The sequence below is a fragment of the Entelurus aequoreus genome, linkage group LG16 (assembly GCF_033978785.1).
Source record: "Entelurus aequoreus isolate RoL-2023_Sb linkage group LG16, RoL_Eaeq_v1.1, whole genome shotgun sequence".
Lineage (NCBI taxonomy): Eukaryota > Metazoa > Chordata > Actinopteri > Syngnathiformes > Syngnathidae > Entelurus > Entelurus aequoreus.
The window spans coordinates 30671588-30689955 of record NC_084746.1 but is presented as its reverse complement, the minus strand read 5'-3'; the positions used below and the strand labels follow the sequence as shown (position 1 = coordinate 30689955).

At 38.5% G+C, this 18368-nt stretch overlaps 1 long non-coding RNA gene across 2 annotated transcripts in view; it reads right to left on the bottom strand.

Annotated features, from left to right (window-relative positions):
* Positions 1-18368, bottom strand: part of LOC133631333 (uncharacterized) — a 41820-nt gene that overhangs the window by 11758 nt on the left and 11694 nt on the right. The window contains exon 2 of one of the 2 annotated variants that reach the window (XR_009821444.1): positions 13295-13343. The exons of the other annotated variant lie outside the window; for it this stretch is intronic. This is a non-coding gene — a long non-coding RNA (uncharacterized LOC133631333). The remainder of the gene's footprint in view (positions 1-13294; positions 13344-18368) is intronic. 2 annotated transcript variants of the gene reach the window in all.

Below are 18368 nucleotides of genomic sequence, written 5' to 3'. Positions count from 1 at the left end.
TATTTTATTTGGTACATGGTGTAATGATAAGTGTGACCAGTAGAGGGTAGTCACACATAAGAGATACGTGTATACTGCAATATGTTCCATTGAAAATAAAGAACATTACACACGGCACTCAAAAATCTGTCAAAATATTTTAGTATGACTTTGAAACCGCACCGCTTGATGGCTTGTCGGCCGATTACAGCAACCGTAGTCAGAGATACAAGTATTACTATGGTGTGTGTATAAGGACCGCAAAATGGCACCCATTAGCAGATATATCATCTGGCGTTTTGTTTCACAATATTATGCAAAACCAACTTCTCTTACCTTCTGGTACCTGCTGATGTGTATTTGAGATCTGAAGTCCTGAAAATTTACGCATGTCCACCGCTGTAGTCTGTGCTGATGCCGTAGTCCATAAGCTTCTTCTTTTTCACTATCTTCTTGTTATGGGACATTCAACCTCTGCTGTTGCCATTTCTAATAAAAAGTAATGTAAAGTTCTAACTTATATCTCGCTATGGAAGCGCTAAAAACATACCGGTGTAGTGGGTTTACATAATTCACCCACGAAACTTTAGTTATTAGAGAGTTCTGGTCGGACAATTTTTCTCGAGACACATTTCCGGCATTGTTGCACTAGTGAGCCACGGATGAGGAGATGCTGCTCCGTTATTAATTTAAGTAAAGTCTTAATGTCATTAAAACAGTTAGCTCCATCTTTTGACACTTCTTCCACTCCCGTCCTTGCACGCTACACCGCCACAACAAAGATGACGGGGAGAAGACGCTGTCGAAGATGAGACACGTAAATAAGACCACCCACAACATTTATGCAAGATTTTGACCAAGGAACCACCATCACATGTTATGTAGACCATAAGAAAGTGTTTTCAATTCAGACAAAAATCATAATATGACCCCTTTAATGCGCCTTATAATCCGGTGCGCCGTTTGTATGAAAATGGACCTGAATAGACCTGCTCACCGGCAGTGCGCCTTTTAATCCGGTGCGCCCTATGGTCCAGAAAATACGGTATGTCTAATTCTATTAACAAAAGATGAATAGTAATGTTTTGAACTATTATCTGATTTTGACTATTTCGTCGCCATCATAAACACACATGACTTGTACAGCCAATGTTTCAAATAACAATGTTATCGTTAATATGAACGCCTCAAAACAACAAAACACCTATTTAACGACAACGGCGTAATGCAAAGCTAATTTGCGTCGCATCGCAGTTTTTATCCTTTCACACAAGCGTAAAAAAAAGTTGACCGACTTTAAAAACTGACACACACCTTTCTCGTTCTGACCATTCCTACGCAAACGTGGCCTTGCTTTATTGTAAACCAGTGTGGCGAGATCATCAAAATACACGTAGTCCTTGTGCACAGACCTGTTCTGCGGTGTTTGGATTGTCTTGGCACAAATAACGCCTCGATGCATGTCTAACCTTTCCATTTGTCACATCACATCAAATGTCAAAATCCCACTCTTTAAAAGTAATTCCTGGAAAGCATATAATAGCAATCTGCAAATACCGAGTGGGAACAATATCAAGTATTGTTATATTGGTCATTCTACCAAAATTACTCAGGAAATCCATCCAATCCATCCATTTTCTACCGCTTCAGGGTCGAGGGTACTCAGGAAATAAAATGATTAAATTAACTACAAAATATTTTTTATGACTGTACATTGATCTGATTATAAATTTCATACATACATTTTTTAAAAGTCTCCCACCAGAGAATAATGGCAGTTTACAGGACAGGAGCTTTTGATTGTGTCCTAGTGTGAATGCAGCGTCTCTTCCGTGGCTTCTTGGCTAATCTGATGTCACCATCACGCTGGCCGGGTCACATGGTGCGCCATGTGCCACTCACCACCCGATGAAGCCACGCCAACGCAGAGTTCTCCTGGCACCTCAGCCTCGACACCAGCTGACAAAACTATGCGAGGAATATTTTTGCACGATATTATCGCATGATAGTAGAGGCAGTAGAGTAGAGTGGAACAACAAGTTGCCTCTATATTGAAGCTATTATCAGAATTATCTCATTTATGACACCAAAAGACTTCCAAAGTTTGCGAATAAATAAATACGATCAAAATAGCATTAATCTCACAGAGATTCCCGAGCCATTTGGAGAGTTAATAAGAAGCCAGTCACTTCATCACGTGATGTTGCGCTAGGAACCACAGATCCCTTCCCCATCAACAACAATGATAATCAAGCAGTCTTTGTGAGAGTCAACAACTATTACTCTTGGAAAAAAAATGATCCAGGACCTTGTATTTTTGAGCCCGAACACAAAAAGGATGAGCAATAGGTTTTAGAAGCCGAGTGCTAATAAACAGGTGCAGCTTTATTGTGACACAATTGCATCAGCAGCGTTGCTGGGTGCGGAATACACAAACTAACAATAACAAACCATGGTAGGTTGGAGTTCAAATCCCAGCCGAGTCATACCAAAGACTATAAAAATGGGACCCATTACCTCCCTGCTTGGCACTCAGCATCAAGGATTGGAATTGGGGGTTAAATCACCAAAAATGATTCCCGGGCGCGGCGCCGCTGCTGCCCACTGCTCCCCAAGGGGATGGGTCAAATGCAGAGGACAAATTTCACCACACCTAGTGTGTGTGTGACAATCATTGGTGCTTTAACTTTAACTTTAACTTAATAAAAGAAACACTAACTGTAATATTTCAACTCTCGCTGGGATGTCTACCGACGGGATGCTCAAATAATTCAGTTTAGATGAAGATTCAAACACAAACCTCACAAAGGGTTAAAAAAAAAGGAAGCTTCTTTTTTCGTCTTTTTCGCCTGTCGGACCATGGCCACATTTGTCTACTACCTATGTGTCAAAGTCAAGGCCCGCAGGCCAGATCCGGCCTGCGAATGAATTATCTATGGCCCCCGGGATGATATTTGATTAGTATTAGAACCGGCCCGCAGGCCACAGCCACCTGCTGCTGTTCTGCACGCACCAATACTCCATCAGTGCTGGCGCTAGGAATTTTCAAAATGGGGTTCCAGGGACCCCATCAAGTCATAAAAATGGGGTCCCACAGTAAATCTTTGTAACTCTTTTGAAAGCAAATGATAAATGTATGCATTATCCTGTTATATCTCACATTCTATATTGTGTTTTGGAAAAAGGTTGTCATAAACGTTACTTAATTCAAAATAAATACAAAAGAAAACAATTTTTTATGCATATGTAAATGTATTCAGTTGTAAACATTCATTCACTTTCTTCTTTCCTTCATGGATATAAACTTTACCGCTGCCGGTATTTTTTTTTTTTTATTGTAATATTTTAGGAATGTGTTTGTTCTATTTTTGGCCAAAGTAAGACAAAGAGAACAATCTGAATTGTTTTTATTTTTTAGTTTTAATGCCATGATTTTAATAGTTTGACCCACGTGTGCACAGATTTTCCTCCAGGCGGCCCCTGAGCTAAAATGAGTTTGACACCCCCGGTCTACTACCAGGTGAGAGATGCATGAATTATAATTTACTTTTAGCAAGTTTGAGACAAAGCAGAAGCAGCTGCCGGCTTATAGTGTGTCAACAATAGCAATGTAAGATAGCATTAGCTCATTGCTATCAATGTGTCACTAAAATAGTCTGTTTGCGTTGGCGCCTATAACAACAATATCACTCACATCTGGTAAATGATCATGTCCTGACATGTAAATGGAATATTGTTAGCGGTTTCTGAATGTTTTTTAGAGAGAGTACAATGAGCGCAATAGAGGACCCTCCATCTGTTGACTCAATTGTTAGCTATTTATTTTGAATGCATAAAAAAGCCAAGCATATGTGTTCTTGTCTTACAGAAAAATTGTGAATGATAAATCAATGTTTGCGTATATACAGTATGACTGATCTGATAACATGGTCAGAGTGCAGAAGCGTTACTACCGTGATGTAGATTCTACGGAAATTACCGAAGGTGCTTGGAGTGGAATATTCAAAATGGCTGACTGAATATGTGGCATTTTAGACGGTATTTCACATATGCATCATTTGCGGATTGTAAATATAATTGGATATGATTTAATGGATACAATTAAACACAAATAAGCATATAAAGTCAACTTGTTTTTCCACTCTACTGGTACTTTAAATGTGCAAATATTTAGCGTGGAGCATCCACTATGTTTTAACCTTATTTGCCGTTGTTCTGCCTCTGCATTCTTATAACGAGATTAAATCAAACTGATGCATATTTTTTTTACGAAACCAAAACTGTAGACACTAGCGGTAATAGAAGACACGGACCAGTGCCCATTTTAAGGAATGATAACAGCGATCATAGATAACTGTTGCACCTGAATGCACCACAAAGATGCGCGTGAGAACTGAATCAGTGGTGAAGAAGAATGCCTGCTGTCTCTAAAAAAATCAAGTATGGGGCTCTGAAAATAAGTTTTTTAAAGTGTGGAGACCTTTTTTGACTTTTTTTGACCAATCCTCTACACAAGTGCAGGAATAGCCCTAGACATGTACCTAAATACGACTGCCGACGTTTCAGGCCTTGTCATGCTGCTTCTACAGTGTGTTTCAGCTTTCAATTACTTTGTCTCAAGTGCCTTGTATTGAACTTTTTTATTTTTTTTATTTAATTTTTTTACTCTGGGTAATTTTGTACTCTTTCTTTTGTTTTTGTTTTGAGTGACAGCAGGGGTAGGGGAAGAAGAGGGTTTGAATTTGTTGTTAATGTGAATGTAAAATCAATAAAAAGAACTATGATAGATAAAAAAAATCAAGTAGTGTGTGCGTGTGTGTGTGTGTGTGTGTGTTTTGGCAATGCTTACTTAATGGTGACATCACTCTGTTTACACAGTCACCTTTAGGGGACCTCTGACGGTATGGGGACAAAAAAACAGGTCCCCTAAAAGGGAAACCTTTTTTAAAAAAATGTTTAAATGATAGTCAGAAGTGATTTTTAAGCTATGGCCCATAAAACATGTTTACTGGTTAGTTTGAGTGTGAGACATTTGCACAGCAGCCCCCTCATCGGGCTGTAGCTGGTACTGCACTTGCTGCTATGATTCACATTTAGAATTTTCCATCCTTCTATATATGGTAGTTGGAGTTGCAGACAACTTCATTACTGCTAAATAGCAGTTTTCAGTAATGTCACAGAAGATGCAGGATTTGCTTTAACATTTAAGTGGTGAAACTTCCTATAAGAGGACAGCTGCAGTGCTGTATTCTGAAGATCATGTCATATTTAATTTGAAATTTTTTAATTTTTTTTTAATAAATGGTCCTCAGTAGTCACGTACAAATTTGTGTGAATTATGCAACATAATTTAAATTTGGTCCCCATGAACCATATTAACTCCTTTTCCCCAGGGTCCCCAGAAAGAATTATCAGCACATTACTTCATCAATCCAGAGATTTAAAGACGTGTATGAGCTAACTGGGCAGTGGCCATTTTACCTCATTTTTTGTATGCCTCCACAACCTGTAGAAAGGGTGGTCCCCACAAGTGATGATCAAAAACTTGGTCCCCATTCCAAATGATAACGTGTGTGTGTGTGTGTGTGTGTGTGTGTGTGTGTGTGTGTGTGTGTGTGTGTGTGTGTGTGTGTGTGTGTGTGTGTGTGTGTGTGTGTGTGTGTGTGTGTGTGTGTGTGTGTGTGTGTGTGTGTGTGTGTGTGTGTGTGTGTGTAGCTGTTTTTCCATATTTACTTATTTGTGGATGCCTGTCACAAATGCGGATTTGGCGCTTCTGGTTCACCCCGTCGTAAATAAACAAATTAAAATGGAAGAGTGGCATAACTGTAGGTATGGCGTAACTCCGCTTCACAAAACACCTCACACACACCTGGTTTGCCATAAGACCTGAGAGGGCATTTTAGGCCTGTTCTAAAATTTGATTACATGCCATCGTATAATTTAATTGTTAGAATTGTATTGCATGTTATTGTATATTTTAAATTCAGGTAACCAGAGACTGCAGATGGAAATTAGCGGTTCGGCTATAATCTGGTGCAGAACATATCTGTCTTTGAGCTTAATGTCTCTGTGCACTGACCCTTCAAATAAAGACGAAACTAAACTAAGACGTAGCAGAAATTATCTATGATGCACTTTAGCAACTTTGTCACTATATATAGCAAGTAGAGGTACATATAAGTAAAGGAGAGGTGTATCTTGCGTTATGCATTTATCCCGTAATTCTATACAAGTGGCCTACAAAACTATCCTGTACCATGAGAGTGGAGATCCGCCACCACAAGCCCAGAGAGTGTGCATTACCTCAGTGCACAGAAAACTTTCAGAGGTGTGCAACATAACCTTTATCACTTCAATAAGTGCTAGGGAAACTCTTAAGACACTCTTTCGTCGTTTGGCAACACTTTGGATACCACTGGTTGACTAAGGCCCCGTTTACACTAAGCCGGATAAGGTTATCCAGGGTAAATCACACCTAACCTTATCCGTGTCCACACACAACAATGCCACTGTTTAAGACCCCACCCCCCTCCGTCCGCCGGCGCGACCTAGTACGCATGCGCGGGGAAAAAAACAAAAAACTTCCATCTGCTCCAAGCTCTCCAGTAGATGACTTTACTTCACTGTGAAATTATTTAAAAGAGCTATATTGTAAATAGTTTGCTGTGCATTATACATTTGTTTGCTGTGTTTTGTGTGACACCTTAAAAAAGTTTTTAATAAAGTGGTGAATTTAAAAGTACATGGGGTTTTTTTTTTTGTCACGTGTATCAAATAGGTAACAAAAATGATGGAAATTCATAGGTATCCATATTGATTACTGAAATCCTGGTAACTTTACAACCTAAGTCTAAAGCAAAAAAAAATATCTAAAGCGGGAAAAGGCTGAAGTAACAACTTTTCAAAGCCTTCCCACTTTTAATTGTTTATGTTTTCATAAAAACTGTTTAAAGTCTTTATTTCTATTTCAATAATCAAGCAAACTATGTCCATATAAAGAAAGTTACAGGAAGAAGCGAATAATTGTGGAACCTGTTACTGTGCAAATTGGAAAAATAATTCAGCTTCTCAAATTCTGCTTAGCAACAAGCAGAATTTGAAATTGTTTTTCATATATGAAACAGCAGAGCTAAAACTAAAGGCCAAAAAGTTGCTTTGCGGGGTGATTTTGCTGTGATGACATGACAACAAAACTGCCCGTTGTCAGAGTCTTCACCACGCAGACTTTTGAAGTAAGCAGCTTTAACACAAGGGGATGTAGCGTTGTGTTCCGTCTGAGTCAGCTCAGGCGATGTTGTTCGTCAGGGAAAGTTGAGGAAACAGCTGTTTCCTTGCGTCGCCGGCAACACTAAATTTTGTCCTGCAACCGAATGTGCGCTCACTGGCCACAACCAATCCAATACAAGGACAGCTAATATTTTGGTGTGGTAAAATTAGAGATGTCCGATAATGGCTTTTTTGCCGGTATCCGATATTGTCCAACTCTTAATTACCGATTCGGATATCAACCGATACAGATATATACAGTCGTGGAATTAACACCTTATGCTTAATTTTGTTGTGATGCCCCACTGGATGCATTAAACCAGTGGTTCTTAACCTTGTTGGAGGTACCGAACCCCACCAGTTTCATATGCGCATTCACCGAACCCTTCTTTAGTAAAAAATGTAATGTTTTTTTTTTTCTAATTCAAGACAAAGTTATATGTTTTTTGGTAACACTTTAGTATGGGGAACATATTCTAAATAACAAAGACTTAATTTAGAGTTATTTGGTTAGGGTTAGAGGGTTAGGGTTATAATAAGGCCATGCCGAATAAGGCATAAATAAGTACTTAATAATGACTAGTTAAGAGCCAATATGTTACTCATTTGCATGTTAATAAGCAACTAATTAATGGTGAATATGTTCCCCATACTAAAGTGTTACCATGTTTTTTTTACTGGTGCACAAAATGAACCGTACATGAACTTCCCCTTGTTCAAACAACAAAACCAACACAGTGCATAAACTCACAACAAATTACACACCTGTAAACCAGTCCGACTTCTGCTGTTGCCGTATCCGTAATACGCCGATAGGGAGAAGTTTTTATTTACACGATGAGTCAGGTGTGTCTTGACCTCCGCCGAACCCCTGAGCCCAACTCAGTAGCGTCCCGGAAGAGTTAGTGCTGCAAGGGGTTCTGGGTATTTGTTCTGTTGTGTTTATGTTGAGTTACGGTGCGGACGTTCTCCCGAAATGTGGTTGTCATTCTTGTTTGGTGTGGGTTCACAGTGTGCCGCATATTTGTAACAGTTTTAAAGTTGTTTATACGTCCACCCTCAGTGTGACCTGTATGGCTGTTGACCAAGTACGCATTGCATTAACTTGTGTGTGTGAAAAGCCGTAGATATTATGTGATTGGACCGGCACGCAAAGGCAGTGCCTTTAAGGTTTATTGGCGCTCTGTACATTTCCTTACGTCCGTGTACCACTACGTACAGCGGCATTTTAAAAAGTCATAAATGTTACTTTTTGAAACAGATACCGATAATTTCCGAACCGATACCGATAATTTCCGATATTACATTTCAAAGCATTTATCGGCCGATAATATCGGCAGCCCGATATTATCGGACATCTCTAGGTAAAATCGATGGTGTGCTTTATGTTGTGGCGCGAGTCTTTTTGTGTTTGATGTGATCGCTACGCATCTATTGTCTAAAGCAAAGGCGTCAAACTCAAAGCCAGATCTGCCCTCAAACACCTGGAAATGATATGTGTCAAGAAAGTACTTAATATTTTCTCACTAAATGTAATTGATTTTTTTCATTTTGACAGAAAAAAATATATGTACTGCTTGAAATTGCATGCCTTATAACTTTAACAGTATCCATTATTGCAACAAATATTAGAGTGTATTATCATACTTTTCAAACAGCTTTTGTATAAATAAAAATAAATACTTAAATATCTGCTTGACTTGTGATTTTACAGCAAACTACCCATTAAATTAATAAAAATGATTTTACGGTGTTCTTTACACCATATTACTGTAAATTGAAAAAAATTACCAGTTTTTTGCAGTAAAATTCTGTTGACTGAGCTGCCATATTTTTACTGTAAAATCTTGTTTTTAACGGTGTATTACTGTAAATGGAAAAACGATACATTTGTTTTTACGGTAGAAAAACTGGCAGCTAAGTTGCCAGAATAAAAAAATAACTTGAACTGTTTTTCCATTAACAATATAATGTTGTAAAAACCAATGTAAATTTAACACAAACATTATGGCAAGTAAACTGCCATCTTTTTCTGTAAAAAAAAAAAACAACCCAAAAAACATTTGTACTGTTTTTCCATTTACTTTAAAATGTAAAAAAAATAAAAAATAAAAAAAAAGACTATATTTTCATTAAAATTTTGTAAATGGAAAGTTTTTACTGTAAAATCAACAGTCTACTTAAAATAATTTATATAATTAATAATGAAATCCAGAGGCATATTCATACATTATTCACTGTTACAAGCGGCCCTCTGATGGCAGCCATAACTGCGATGTGGCCCTCAATGAAAACCAGTTTGACATCCCTGGTCTAAAGAATATAAAGTGCAGGTATAACCAGGGCCATAACCAGGATTTGACAAATACCAAGGTCAAAAAATGGTGGTCCAAGAGGAGCTTTGAAAGGCTGAAATCATGGGTATCCCAGCAATAATATTACCTTGAGCAACACAATGAACAATCCACTTTTTTTTCATCACTATGCTAAAGTTAGGGTGTTAGGCGTATTAAAAAACATAAGCATAAGCTTAAAAACTTTTTTTTACTTAAACTCCGACCTGGGATTGAACTCACGACCTTCTGCTTTGGAGTTCATGTCTGAGTCACACGAGACAGGAGGTGAAAACAACATTAGTGACGTCAGCATAATTTCATGTTAACGTTATGTTGACAGCACATTTCGGATCGGATGATGGTGTAAAGTAAAAGTGGACTTCATCATGTACTGATGTTGTCTGGAGTTGTAGCGGGTTCAGCTTTGCATGACCAAAGATCGTATATTGAGAGAGGATAATCTACAGCATTGCGATGTACAGTGCACACTATGTCCCACACAAAGTATATTTTCAGTCAGTCATATAATTTTCTTGTCACTTGAAAAAATACAGAGGACATGACCTCGGTGTCCTCAATGGTAGTTACGGCCATGGGTCTAACAATGCTTTATTGTTCATTTTTGTTCCTTCGCCATCTCAGTTACACGTCCAAATGTCCTGTCTCCAGTTTCATACTTTTTTTTTTTTTTTTTTGGCTGCTTTCTTCTCGTCTTTAGAACTTGTAATCAGATCAGGAAGATAAAGAGTTATTTTATAGTGAAGTTTGTAAGTGCTAAAGCTCCAAAATGTAAAGTTGAATCCCACATAAGAAAATATATTGTTGTTGTGACAACTGAAATGTCATTTTATTACCTTACTTACTCCTGTAAGAAAGGTAATACAGGTATTACAGGTAATACAGGTAAACCAGGAGGTTTACCTGTAAAATGTTACGACTTGCTTGCAAAGTCAATGCTGACAAGTGAATGGGGTGTCCAGTAGATCCTATATCGCATATTCGCACTTCAGCATTCACAACACAGCAAATTTGTACTTTTTTTATTTATGTCGAAAATAGGCCATTTTTGATGCATTCACCCAAAGTCGGTTATAACATAAAATTAACATATGTATTGTATGGGTGGGAATCTTTGTGCAGCTTACGATGAGATTATCAATTGTGATTCAGGGGCTTTAATTTGATTATAAATGTGTTATTTATTATTATTTTTATTAGAATATTTATTTAGTATTATATTGTGCATAATCATTCATATTATTATCATGTATTATACATTTACTTATGTGTACAGCTCTGGTAATGGGTACATTCGCACCCACCTGCACAAATGTACTTCAAAATGTAACAATCAAAATAAATAGGACTTTTTTTTTTGTTTACTAGGGCATGCATATATAAAATGCATTAGTTTGACCATTTAAAGTCAATGATAATAAAAAAGGAGATGCTTGGAAATAGCATAAAAATGCCCCAAAAACTTGGAAAAACGCGATTCATAGCGTTACTTTTTGGTGTAACCATCATGAGCGTTCTGTTCAGGTATATTTCTTTTATATTTTGATAAATCATCATATTTATGTATTACTAATTTTAAATAGGAATTGATCAATCTTTAAGCTCTGTGTATTTGATTTCAGTTTGATTTTGACATCTTATTTAGAATTGTAGTTGAAACTTTTACAACCTTGTGTTGTGCTCATGATGGCGTAACTGAACTAGATTTCATTTAATGATCTTATTTTGAATATTTATTCCCTTTTTTTACATTTAGTATCTTTAAATATTCATTTATAAACATTGAATACATTTCAAATATCAATAAAATGCAATTGCCTTCATCTTATAGGGTAATGTTTAGTTACACCAAGTCATGAGCGTAACACTAAGCTTCATCACTTTGACTTGTAATATCTCTGTTTTATGCTTTTTTTCTTTTTGAAACATGTACTAAACATATAATACAATAAAGTCCCATATAAAATTATGTTTTTAGCAATACTTTAATTTTGCCTTTGAAAGTAACACGCCAATGTCCATTAGTGGAGCTGTACACTTATAAATATAAGGCATGGCAGCATGTGGCAGAGGGGTAAGTGCTCCTGCTCTACAATAAGAAGGTCTGTGGTTTGATTACCGGCCTCGGGGTGTTTCTTTGTGGAGTTTGAATGTTCTACCCGTGACTGCATGGGTTCCCTCCGGATACTCTGGCTTCCTCCAACCTCCAAAGACATGCACCTGGGGATAGTTTGATTGGCAACGTTGATGCTCGGTTATTCACCCTCTGCTCAAAAGACCCAACCTCGATTCTGAACTCATGGTAAACTACCGGCCTGTGTCCCACCTTCCCTTTATCTCGAAAATCCTTGAAAATATTGTTGCACAGAAGCTAAATGAACACTTAGCATCTAACAATCTCTGTGAACTATTTCAATCCTGTTTCAGGGCAAATCACTTTACTGAGACAGCTCTTGCAAAAGTGACTAATGATCTGTTGCTAACTATGAATGCAGATGCGTCATCCCTGTTGCTGCTACTTGATCTCAGTGCTGCTTTCGATACGGTCGATCATTACATTCTATTAGAACATATTAAAACACATATTGCTATGTCAGACTTAGCCTTGTCTTGGTTTAACTCTTATCTTACTGAAAGGATGCAGTGTGTCTCCCATAACAACGTGACCTTGAAGTATGTTAAGGTAACGTGCGGAGTTCCACAGGGTTCGGTTCTTGGCCCTGCACTCTTCAGCATCTACACGCTGCCGCTAGGTGACATCATACGCAAATACGGTGTAAGCTTTCACTGTTATGCTGATGATACCCAACTCTACATGCCCCTACTAGCTTAACATTTGACAACAAAACAACTATACAAAGCGACTCAGTAAAGAATCTGGGTATTATCTTCGACCCAACTCTCTAGTTTGAGTCACACATTAAGAGTGATACGAAAACAGCCTTCTTTCATCTCTACAATATTGCAAAAATTCGTCCCATTTTGTCCACCACTGACGCTGAGATCATTATTCACGCGTTCTTTACATCTCGTTCCGATTACTGTAACGTATTATTTTCGGATCTCCCTATGTCTAGCATTAAATGATTACAGTTGGTACAATGCTAGACTTTTGACAAGAACAAGAAAGTTTGATCATATTACGCCTATACTGGCTCACCTGCACTGGCTTCCTGTGCACTTAAGATGTGACTTTAAGGTTTTTACTAATAAACGGTGTAAAGTTGAATAGTATGTGAAGTGTGACCACTTTTTCAGTCATAAATAACTTTCTTAAATTTTTCAAGAATGCTAATGTATTATGTTCAGAAAGTTGGTCCATCGCCTTAACTCGCTGCACCGTCACTTCTGTTGTGTGTCTCACGTCCTTTGTGTCTTAAAATTTGTCTTGTGGCTTCATAGTATTGTGTTGTGCCATGTGTATTTGTTGTGGCTTTTGCAATCATGCTGTAGCTGAAAGTTGTTGTGTTGTAATTTATGATACTGTCGTGTTTGCATTTGTTTTCACCTTTCTCAGCCAGCGTAGATATCTGCCTTTTTTTTGTTGCCGACTGATGGCCGACAGACGGGCAGACAGACTTGAATAATGCTTACATAATTTTGATTAAAAGTGTTATACTTCATATAAAGTCTGCCGTTCTTAAATACAATGTTTTCCTTTTTCTAGTATCGATAAAAACGATCGATTTCCTTACCTATCTTCAGGAAAGCAAACTTGCAGAGCCCAGAACGATGTAGTTGAATCTAAGGAATATAAATCGATATATCGATTAATCGTTGAACACCTACTATATATAAATATTATATAAACATTACATAAAAGTAGATATGTGAGCATTGCAAGCAATATTTAGTGCCTTCTATTACCACAGAATGACCAGACACTTTTGGATCTACTCCTTCGTATCCACGGCTCACAGTAATGTCACACTGTGTGGCTGTTGTTTTGTCTCCTGACTTAATCTGCTTGCTAATTTCCTCTCCTTAATGTGTTACGTGGTTCCAGTTAGATTTCTCTTGAAGTGTACAAAACACTTACTCTTTTGCGGTTTCACAACTTCACATTTAAGCTAGTGTTACAGGTCACAGAATATAGTGCCACAGTAGCAAGATTCAGTACCTCTAGCTACAGATGCAGCAAGTCAGACTCGGCGCACTCACTTCTTTGTCCAGATTGCATCTATAATGAATTTTAAAATTCACATTTGCAAAGAATTACATTCCTCTGAGCTCATTAGTTACAAGTAAGTACAAATAGCATTCACATATTACAAAATACATTCACTCTAGTGTAAATAACGCTTTTGGTGCATTACTTACTGCTTCACACTAGCAAAATAGGAACATGTAAATATACACCATCACTTGACATAAGTACACAGCCTCCCACTGTACTGACATAGGGCAAACACTGTAACAGCACTAATATTTAAACAAGCAACTTATTATCTGCTACACGTCATGATTTATACACGTAATAAATTACTCTGAGGAAATATCTTTAAATGTAAACCCCTTTTGATACGTATCAAAGACTTCCACAGTGTAAACATGATGTTACTAAATGTGTTTATTATCAATTAATCATTTATCCATATCTACAATAAACTATTTGCCAAAAACGTTGTTTTAATTTCTAAATGTACAACAATGTGTGAGCGCGGGAGCCCAAATGATATATACACCATATTGCCAAAAGTATTTGGCCACCTGCCTTGACTCACATATGAACTTGAAGTGCCATCCCATTCCTAACCCATAGGGTTCAATTTGATGTCGGTCCACCTTTTGCAGCTATTACAGCTTCAACTCTTCTGGGAAGGCTGTCCACAAGGTTACGGAGTGTGTTTATAGAAATTTTCGACCATTCTTCCAAAAGCGCATTGGTGAGGTCACACACTGATGTTGGTGGTGAAGGCCTGGCTCTCAGTCTCCATTCTAATTCATCCCAAATGTGTTGTATCAGGTTCAGGTCAGGGTTCTGTGTAGGCCAGTCAAGTTCATCCATTCCAAACTCTGTCATCCATGTTTTTATGGACCCTGCTTTGTGCACTGGTGCATAGTCATGTTGGAAGAGAACGGGGCCCGCTCCAAACTGTTCCCACAAGGTTGGGAGCATGGAATTGTCCAAAATATTTTGGTATCCTGGAGCATTCAAAAGTTCCTTTCACCGGAACTAAGGGGCCAAGCCCAACTCTTGAAAAACAACCCCACACAATAATTCCTCCTCCACCAAATTTCACACTCGGCACAATGCAGTCCGAAATGTACCGTTCTCCTGGCAACCTCCAAACCCAGACTCGTCCATTGGATTGCCAGATGGAAAAGTGATTAATCACTCCAGAGAATGAGTCTCCACTGCTCTAGAGTCTAGTGGCGACGTGCTTTACACCACTGCATCCGACGCTTTGCATTGGACTTGGTGATGTATGGCTTAGATGCAGCTGCTCGGCCACGGAAACTCATTCCATGAAGCTCTCTGCGTACTGTACGTGGGCTAATTGGAAGGTCACATGAAGTTTGGAGCTCTGCAGCAACTGACTGTGCAGAAAGCCTTTGCACTATGCGCTTCAGCATCCGCTGACCCCTCTCTGTCAGTTTACGTGGCCTACCACTTCGTGGCTGAGTTGTTGTTGTTCCCAAACTCTTCCATTTTCTTATAATAAAGCCGACAGTTGACTTTGGGAATATTTAGGAGCGAGGAAATTTCACGACTGGATTTTTTGCTCAGGTGGCAGCCTATGACAGTTTCACGCTGGTAATCACTGAGCTCCTGAGAGCAGCCCATTCTTTCACAAATGTTTGTAGAAACAGTCTCCATGCCTAAGTGCTTGATTTTATACACTTGTGATTAGGACACCTGATTCTGATCATTTGGATGGGTGGCCAAATACGTTTGGCGATATAATGTACATCTAAATCACTCAAATACAATCAATTGTCTTGCTTACAAGACAGAGATGAGGGCTAACTACATGGGCAGTGAAATAGCATGTCAAACTCAAACAGTTTGCCTGTAGGACACAGTTGAGGGCTAAAAAGCTCTCAAAACGCTGCGAAAAGTCACGTATAACTGCTGTCAGCAACACGTCATGGGCGATCAAATATGTCAGTTTGTGGATACAATTACATCTTCCCAACGATTCTGTAAGTATTTCATGGCTTTAAGAGCATATATTGGTCATTTTCACCAGCGACAGACCTGTAGATACAGATAAAACGAGAGCAGCAAGTCAGACACGTAGCACTCAGTTCTTTGTCCAGATTGCGTCTGAAATTAGGGCGGGAGTTCCCCCTCAATACAAGATTTCGCAATGCATTGTGGGTATGAGTAGCCATTGGGCGAAGTTTTTGTTTACATGGCTGTACTTGGGGCTGGGCGATACGGACGAAAAAGTATATCTCGGTGTATTTTTTACTTAAACTCGATATTCGATATGTATCTCTATATATTTTCCGGTGAAAGTATGCATATAAATATATACATTTTTGAGCGAGATTCACTGAAATTGAAGTGAATGACAATTGTAGTGTAAACAGTCAGTGGCACTTTTATTAACCCAGTTAGTCAAGATGGTATGAACAGCACAGAAAATAAACTGTATAAGTAGCACATAATTACATAACAGAAATACAATTTAAAAATATTCTTTCTACGTAAAATAAATAACATCGCTGTGCAAATAATACAAAATGTATCAAACTCAGATAAAACATAAGTTTGCAGGCAGGCACTTTTTAATTCCCAGTCGACGATGTAATGGACTGTTACACACGTACGGTTCTGGTCAGCGCCAAGTAAGTGACTTGACTTAATTGTGCGGCTATGATCTTCCTCACTTCGCCATACATTTTTGGCAGCATTTCTTGTGTGAAATATACCCGGCTTGGCAACTCAAGAACAAGTTTTGATTTGGGTTTACATGGTAAACAACTCAAATGAATGTTTTATCCACACACATACATTTGTCCAAATGTGGCCAAGTAGACGCATTGTGGGTTTCCTGGACGACGTCTACAAACGATAAAAGAAAAATCTAAAGAAGTGAATCCCTCTGCCATCTTCCACTAGTTTTTTTAATATATAAATCACCCGCTTGAATATTCCCTCTTTCTTTTCTCCGACTCTCTCGTCGTCATTTGGCATGTCTGTAGTGATTTCCCTTCCTGGTTTGATGACCCGCCCTACCTTGCCTCTGATTGGCCTGTCCCTAATGTTTTGCCCTACTTTCAACCAATCGTGACTCAGCATAGTTAACAACCAACCAATCGTGGATGTTTCTATACGTGCAAGTATGTCTTGGAAGGACGACGAGGAGGGGTTTAGTAGCCCATTGAATTTTGCGAGGGAGTGGGAAGCGGGGAGAACAAGAAACACAACTAAGCGGTGTTTGGTCATTTTAATGTGAAATAAATTATAGATATTACGATATTTTCTTAATTCATATCTTGTTTAAAAATATATCGATATATCTTACAGACTCGATATATCGCCCAGATCGAGCTGTGCTTAACCAGCGGTATTGTGAGAGAGAGCAACAAACTGGATCAAAACGGATTGTATAAAAGAAAAAAAATTCAAGGAAATGTACCGAAACTAATTGCACCCGTTCCAAAGGCTTGCCACCTTAAAAATAAGTAAATATGGTGGAATCGATCTATATGAATAGACGAGGTTTGAGCAGCTGCCAAACGTGTCCTGTTTCCCGGTCGTCAACTGAGTCAGTTTTTATTCAGGCCAAACATTTCGGAATGCCAAAGCTCAACGACAAAACAACTTAGGCTATGTCTACACTAAGCCTGATAATTATTATTTAGCCTAAGCCCCGTTTCAGCCACACTACACCATTGTTTGAGGTAACCCTCCTCAGATATTTTTTACACGGGTAAGTGTGCCGTGTATTTCTTGAATCTCCGGCTCTTAGCTTTGTACGGACTCATTGATCGTTTACAAACAGAGTTCGGAGAGGAAGCCAGAAAGACAGAGCCCCACACAGGGAGTTACGTCAGAAGGAACGTGCCACAGCCAGCTTCATAACAACCTGTTTCCACTCAGAGGTAAACACTAGAAATATGGAGGCGAGTCATCCATACATGCTGTGTTTCCCCTTTCTCTACATGTACAGACTTGTGGAAATCACACAGGAGTGCCTTAAGAGAAAGCAATTGCAGCTATTCGGATACAACACTTCTGAGACAGCAAGAGAACTTTCGAATGTCCAGGTCAGCTGTGATGCTACTAAGGGAAAAACTTTGTCCATTTGTCGAAGCATAAACAACGAAAATGCGGGCTACCATGGATGTGATAAAGAGGTAGCGTGTGCTTTGTATTTAATGGCCCTCGAAGGAAGACTACGAAAAACGGCGAATGATTTTGGACTGGCAAAGCAGACTGTATCAGTTATTGTCCACCATGTACGTATGTCGCGGACTCAACATCTAGGTCCAGAGTATATAAAGTCACCAAAAAGGAATGGACAATGAAGGTGAAGGCAAAAGAGTGAGGAGTGTCCTGACCAGATATCTAGATCCCGAGATTGATTGATGTAAAATGTTCTATGTCACATTGTTTACTTTCCCATGTTTATTAAAGATTTTAATAATTTATGATGGCTCAGGTGTGATTCACTACAATAGGGCCCCACAGCACAGCATGAAAATAAAGAAAAATCATTGAATGAGAATGTGTGTCCAAACTTTGTGTGTGTGTGTGTGTATATATATATATATATATATATATATATATATATATATATATATATATATATA